Source organism: Toxotes jaculatrix, chromosome 1 (genome assembly GCF_017976425.1).
Source record: "Toxotes jaculatrix isolate fToxJac2 chromosome 1, fToxJac2.pri, whole genome shotgun sequence".
Taxonomy (NCBI): Eukaryota; Metazoa; Chordata; class Actinopteri; family Toxotidae; genus Toxotes; species Toxotes jaculatrix.
This window is the reverse complement of record NC_054394.1, coordinates 1675001-1680000: the sequence shown is the minus strand read 5'-3', so window position 1 is coordinate 1680000 and position 5000 is coordinate 1675001. Positions and strand designations below refer to the sequence as shown.

The 5000-nt window shown below is 48.7% G+C and overlaps 1 protein-coding gene and 7 non-coding genes across 8 annotated transcripts in view; 7 read left to right on the top strand and 1 right to left on the bottom strand.

Annotated features, from left to right (window-relative positions):
- The window catches only part of efl1 (elongation factor like GTPase 1), a 139300-nt gene that overhangs the window by 77926 nt on the left and 56374 nt on the right, over positions 1–5000 (bottom strand). The window lies entirely within an intron of this gene.
- LOC121186525 lies at positions 311–417 on the top strand. The gene has a single exon (XR_005894487.1). It is a non-coding gene; the product is annotated as a U6 spliceosomal RNA (small nuclear RNA).
- LOC121186512 lies at positions 1072–1178 on the top strand. The gene has a single exon (XR_005894485.1). It is a non-coding gene; the product is annotated as a U6 spliceosomal RNA (small nuclear RNA).
- Positions 1833–1939, top strand: LOC121186407. The gene has a single exon (XR_005894465.1). It is a non-coding gene; the product is annotated as a U6 spliceosomal RNA (small nuclear RNA).
- On the top strand, positions 2589–2695 carry LOC121186506. Its single transcript, XR_005894484.1, has one exon. It is a non-coding gene; the product is annotated as a U6 spliceosomal RNA (small nuclear RNA).
- Positions 3350–3456, top strand: LOC121186500. Its single transcript, XR_005894482.1, has one exon. It is a non-coding gene; the product is annotated as a U6 spliceosomal RNA (small nuclear RNA).
- Positions 4111–4217, top strand: LOC121186492. The gene has a single exon (XR_005894481.1). It is a non-coding gene; the product is annotated as a U6 spliceosomal RNA (small nuclear RNA).
- Positions 4872–4978, top strand: LOC121186487. Its single transcript, XR_005894479.1, has one exon. It is a non-coding gene; the product is annotated as a U6 spliceosomal RNA (small nuclear RNA).

The following is a 5000-nucleotide window of genomic DNA, read 5'->3' as shown; positions in this document are numbered from 1 at the left end:
GCTGATAGAAAAAGTGGGCACCGCCCACATCAGAGCACATTAGCTCCGATGTGGGCACCGCCCACTTTTCAGTAATAAGCTGCTTTTTGGTCTTAATCTGGGAAATCAATAAACATGCACACAAAACAAGCAGGCAGTGTGAAGTTATTGCAAATATGTTGCAGACAACTGAAGAAAGAGCTCCACCCTCACTCTTGTGATGCCAAAGGGTACTGCCTACTGGGGATAGTGGCCCGTTAGTCTGCCCCGCGACAAAGGAGTCGCTGAGCCCAGGGGGGGGCTAAAAGGCAGCCATCACATCAGAGCTAATGTGCTTGCTCAGGCAGCACATATGATAAATTGGAATCGATACAGAGAAGATTAGCATGGCCCCTGCGCAAGGATGACACGCAAATTCGTGAAGCGTTTCCACATTTTGATCAGCCTGTCGGCTAGCTAACCACCTGCTGCCTTTCACAAGCCAAAACCGTTACATTACCAGGAGCATGTGAATCAAAGCCTCGTGTGTTGTGATCTGAGTTTTGCCTGGCTACAAACACAGTGAGGTGGAAACACAAAATATCAAGTTAGCAAGTACCTAGCCGAGGCAGTTGGTGACAGAGCCTAATCACAACTACTGAAACAGGTGCCCACTGGCACACCTGCAGCCTACGGCAGATTCAAAAGAGAAATACTCTGAATCTGTTTAAGAGGCATCCCGTTGTTCTGGCATGTGCCAAAGGATGGGATGCTTTGGCCTGAGTCCCAGTATCAGCCTCCAGGCTGATAGAAAAAGTGGGCACCGCCCACATCAGAGCACATTAGCTCTGATGTGGGCACCGCCCACTTTTCAGTATTAAGCTGCTTTTTGGTCTTAATCTGGGAAATCAATAAACATGCACACAAAACAAGCAGGCAGTGTGAAGTTATTGCAAATATGTTGCAGACAACTGAAGAAAGAGCTCCACCCTCACTCTTGTGATGCCAAAGGGTACTGCCTACTGGGGATAGTGGCCCGTTAGTCTGCCCCGCGACAAAGGAGTCGCTGAGCCCAGGGGGGGGCTAAAAGGCAGCCATCACATCAGAGCTAATGTGCTTGCTCAGGCAGCACATATGATAAATTGGAATCGATACAGAGAAGATTAGCATGGCCCCTGCGCAAGGATGACACGCAAATTCGTGAAGCGTTTCCACATTTTGATCAGCCTGTCGGCTAGCTAACCACCTGCTGCCTTTCACAAGCCAAAACCGTTACATTACCAGGAGCATGTGAATCAAAGCCTCGTGTGTTGTGATCTGAGTTTTGCCTGGCTACAAACACAGTGAGGTGGAAACACAAAATATCAAGTTAGCAAGTACCTAGCCGAGGCAGTTGGTGACAGAGCCTAATCACAACTACTGAAACAGGTGCCCACTGGCACACCTGCAGCCTAAGGCAGATTCAAAAGAGAAATACTCTTAATCTGTTTAAGAGGCATCCCGTTGTTCTGGCATGTGCCAAAGGATGGGATGCTTTGGCCTGAGTCCCAGTATCAGCCTCCAGGCTGATAGAAAAAGTGGGCACCGCCCACATCAGAGCACATTAGCTCCGATGTGGGCACCGCCCACTTTTCAGTATTAAGCTGCTTTTTGGTCTTAATCTGGGAAATCAATAAACATGCACACAAAACAAGAAGGCAGTGTGAAGTTATTGCAAATATGTTGCAGACAACTGAAGAAAGAGCTCCACCCTCACTCTTGTGATGCCAAAGGGTACTGCCTACTGGGGATAGTGGCCCGTTAGTCTGCCCCGCGACAAAGGAGTCGCTGAGCCCAGGGGGGGGCTAAAAGGCAGCCATCACATCAGAGCTAATGTGCTTGCTCAGGCAGCACATATGATAAATTGGAATCTATACAGAGAAAATTAGCATGGCCCCTGCGCAAGGATGACACGCAAATTCGTGAAGCGTTTCCACATTTTGATCAGCCTGTCGGCTAGCTAACCACCTGCTGCCTTTCACAAGCCAAAACCGTTACATTACCAGGAGCATGTGAATCAAAGCCTCGTGTGTTGTGATCTGAGTTTTGCCTGGCTACAAACACAGTGAGGTGGAAACACAAAATATCAAGTTAGCAAGTACCTAGCCGAGGCAGTTGGTGACAGAGCCTAATCACAACTACTGAAACAGGTGCCCACTGGCACACCTGCAGCCTACGGCAGATTCAAAAGAGAAATACTCTGAATCTGTTTAAGAGGCATCCCGTTGTTCTGGCATGTGCCAAAGGATGGGATGCTTTGGCCTGAGTCCCAGTATCAGCATCCAGGCTGATAGAAAAAGTGGGCACCGCCCACATCAGAGCACATTAGCTCCGATGTGGGCACCGCCCACTTTTCAGTAATAAGCTGCTTTTTGGTCTTAATCTGGGAAATCAATAAACATGCACACAAGCAGGCAGTGTGAAGTTATTGCAAATATGTTGCAGACAACTGAAGAAAGAGCTCCACCCTCACTCTTGTGATGCCAAAGGGTACTGCCTACTGGGGATAGTGGCCCGTTAGTCTGCCCCGCGACAAAGGAGTCGCTGAGCCCAGGGGGGGGCTAAAAGGCAGCCATCACATCAGAGCTAATGTGCTTGCTCAGGCAGCACATATGATAAATTGGAATCGATACAGAGAAGATTAGCATGGCCCCTGCGCAAGGATGACACGCAAATTCGTGAAGCGTTTCCACATTTTGATCAGCCTGTCGGCTAGCTAACCACCTGCTGCCTTTCACAAGCCAAAACCGTTACATTACCAGGAGCATGTGAATCAAAGCCTCGTGTGTTGTGATCTGAGTTTTGCCTGGCTACAAACACAGTGAGGTGGAAACACAAAATATCAAGTTAGCAAGTACCTAGCCGAGGCAGTTGGTGACAGAGCCTAATCACAACTACTGAAACAGGTGCCCACTGGCACACCTGCAGCCTACGGCAGATTCAAAAGAGAAATACTCTGAATCTGTTTAAGAGGCATCCCGTTGTTCTGGCAAGTGCCAAAGGATGGGATGCTTTGGCCTGAGTCCCAGTATCAGCCTCCAGGCTGATAGAAAAAGTGGGCACCGCCCACATCAGAGCACATTAGCTCCGATGTGGGCACCACCCACTTTTCAGTATTAAGCTGCTTTTTGGTCTTAATCTGGGAAATCAATAAACATGCACACAAAACAAGCAGGCAGTGTGAAGTTATTGCAAATATGTTGCAGACAACTGAAGAAAGAGCTTCACCCTCACTCTTGTGATGCCAAAGGGTACTGCCTACTGGGGATAGTGGCCCGTTAGTCTGCCCCGCGACAAAGGAGTCGCTGAGCCCAGGGGGGGGCTAAAAGGCAGCCATCACATCAGAGCTAATGTGCTTGCTCAGGCAGCACATATGATAAATTGGAATCGATACAGAGAAGATTAGCATGGCCCCTGCGCAAGGATGACACGCAAATTCGTGAAGCGTTTCCACATTTTGATCAGCCTGTCGGCTAGCTAACCACCTGCTGCCTTTCACAAGCCAAAACCGTTAGATTACCAGGAGCATGTGAATCAAAGCCTTGTGTGTTGTGATCTGAGTTTTGCCTGGCTACAAACACAGTGAGGTGGAAACACAAAATATCAAGTTAGCAAGTACCTAGCCGAGGCAGTTGGTGACAGAGCCTAATCACAACTACTGAAACAGGTGCCCACTGGCACACCTGCAGCCTACGGCAGATTCAAAAGAGAAATACTCTGAATCTGTTTAAGAGGCATCCCGTTGTTCTGGCATGTGCCAAAGGATGGGATGCTTTGGCCTGAGTCCCAGTATCAGCCTCCAGGCTGATAGAAAAAGTGGGCACCGCCCACATCAGAGCACATTAGCTCCGATGTGGGCACCGCCCACTTTTCAGTATTAAGCTGCTTTTTGGTCTTAATCTGGGAAATCAATAAACATGCACACAAAACAAGAAGGCAGTGTGAAGTTATTGCAAATATGTTGCAGACAACTGAAGAAAGAGCTCCACCCTAACTCTTGTGATACCAAAGGGTACTGCCTACTGGGGATAGTGGCCCGTTAGTCTGCCCCACGACAAAGGAGTCGCTGAGCCCAGAGGGGGGCTAAAAGGCAGCCATCACATCACAGCTAATGTGCTTGCTCAGGCAGCACATATGATAAATTGGAATCGATACAGAGAAGATTAGCATGGCCCCTGCGCAAGGATGACACGCAAATTCGTGAAGCGTTTCCACATTTTGATCAGCCTGTCGGCTAGCTAACCACCTGCTGCCTTTCACAAGCCAAAACCGTTACATTACCAGGAGCATGTGAATCAAAGCCTCGTGTGTTGTGATCTGAGTTTTGCCTGGCTACAAACACAGTGAGGTGGAAACACAAAATATCAAGTTAGCAAGTACCTAGCCGAGGCAGTTGGTGACAGAGCCTAATCACAACTACTGAAACAGGTGCCCACTGGCACACCTGCAGCCTACGGCAGATTCAAAAGAGAAATACTCTGAATCTGTTTAAGAGGCATCCCGTTGTTCTGGCATGTGCCAAAGGATGGGATGCTTTGGCCTGAGTCCCAGTATCAGCCTCCAGGCTGATAGAAAAAGTGGGCACCGCCCACATCAGAGCACATTAGCTCCGATGTGGGCACCGCCCACTTTTCAGTATTAAGCTGCTTTTTGGTCTTAATCTGGGAAATCAATAAACATGCACACAAAACAAGCAGGCAGTGTGAAGTTATTGCAAATATGTTGCAGACAACTGAAGAAAGAGCTCCACCCTAACTCTTGTGATGCCAAAGGGTACTGCCTACTGGGGATAGTGGCCCGTTAGTCTGCCCCGCGACAAAGGAGTCGCTGAGCCCAGGGGGGGGCTAAAAGGCAGCCATCACATCAGAGCTAATGTGCTTGCTCAGGCAGCACATATGATAAATTGGAATCGATACAGAGAAGATTAGCATGGCCCCTGCGCAAGGATGACACGCAAATTCGTGAAGCGTTTCCACATTTTGATCAGCCTGTCGGCTAGCTAA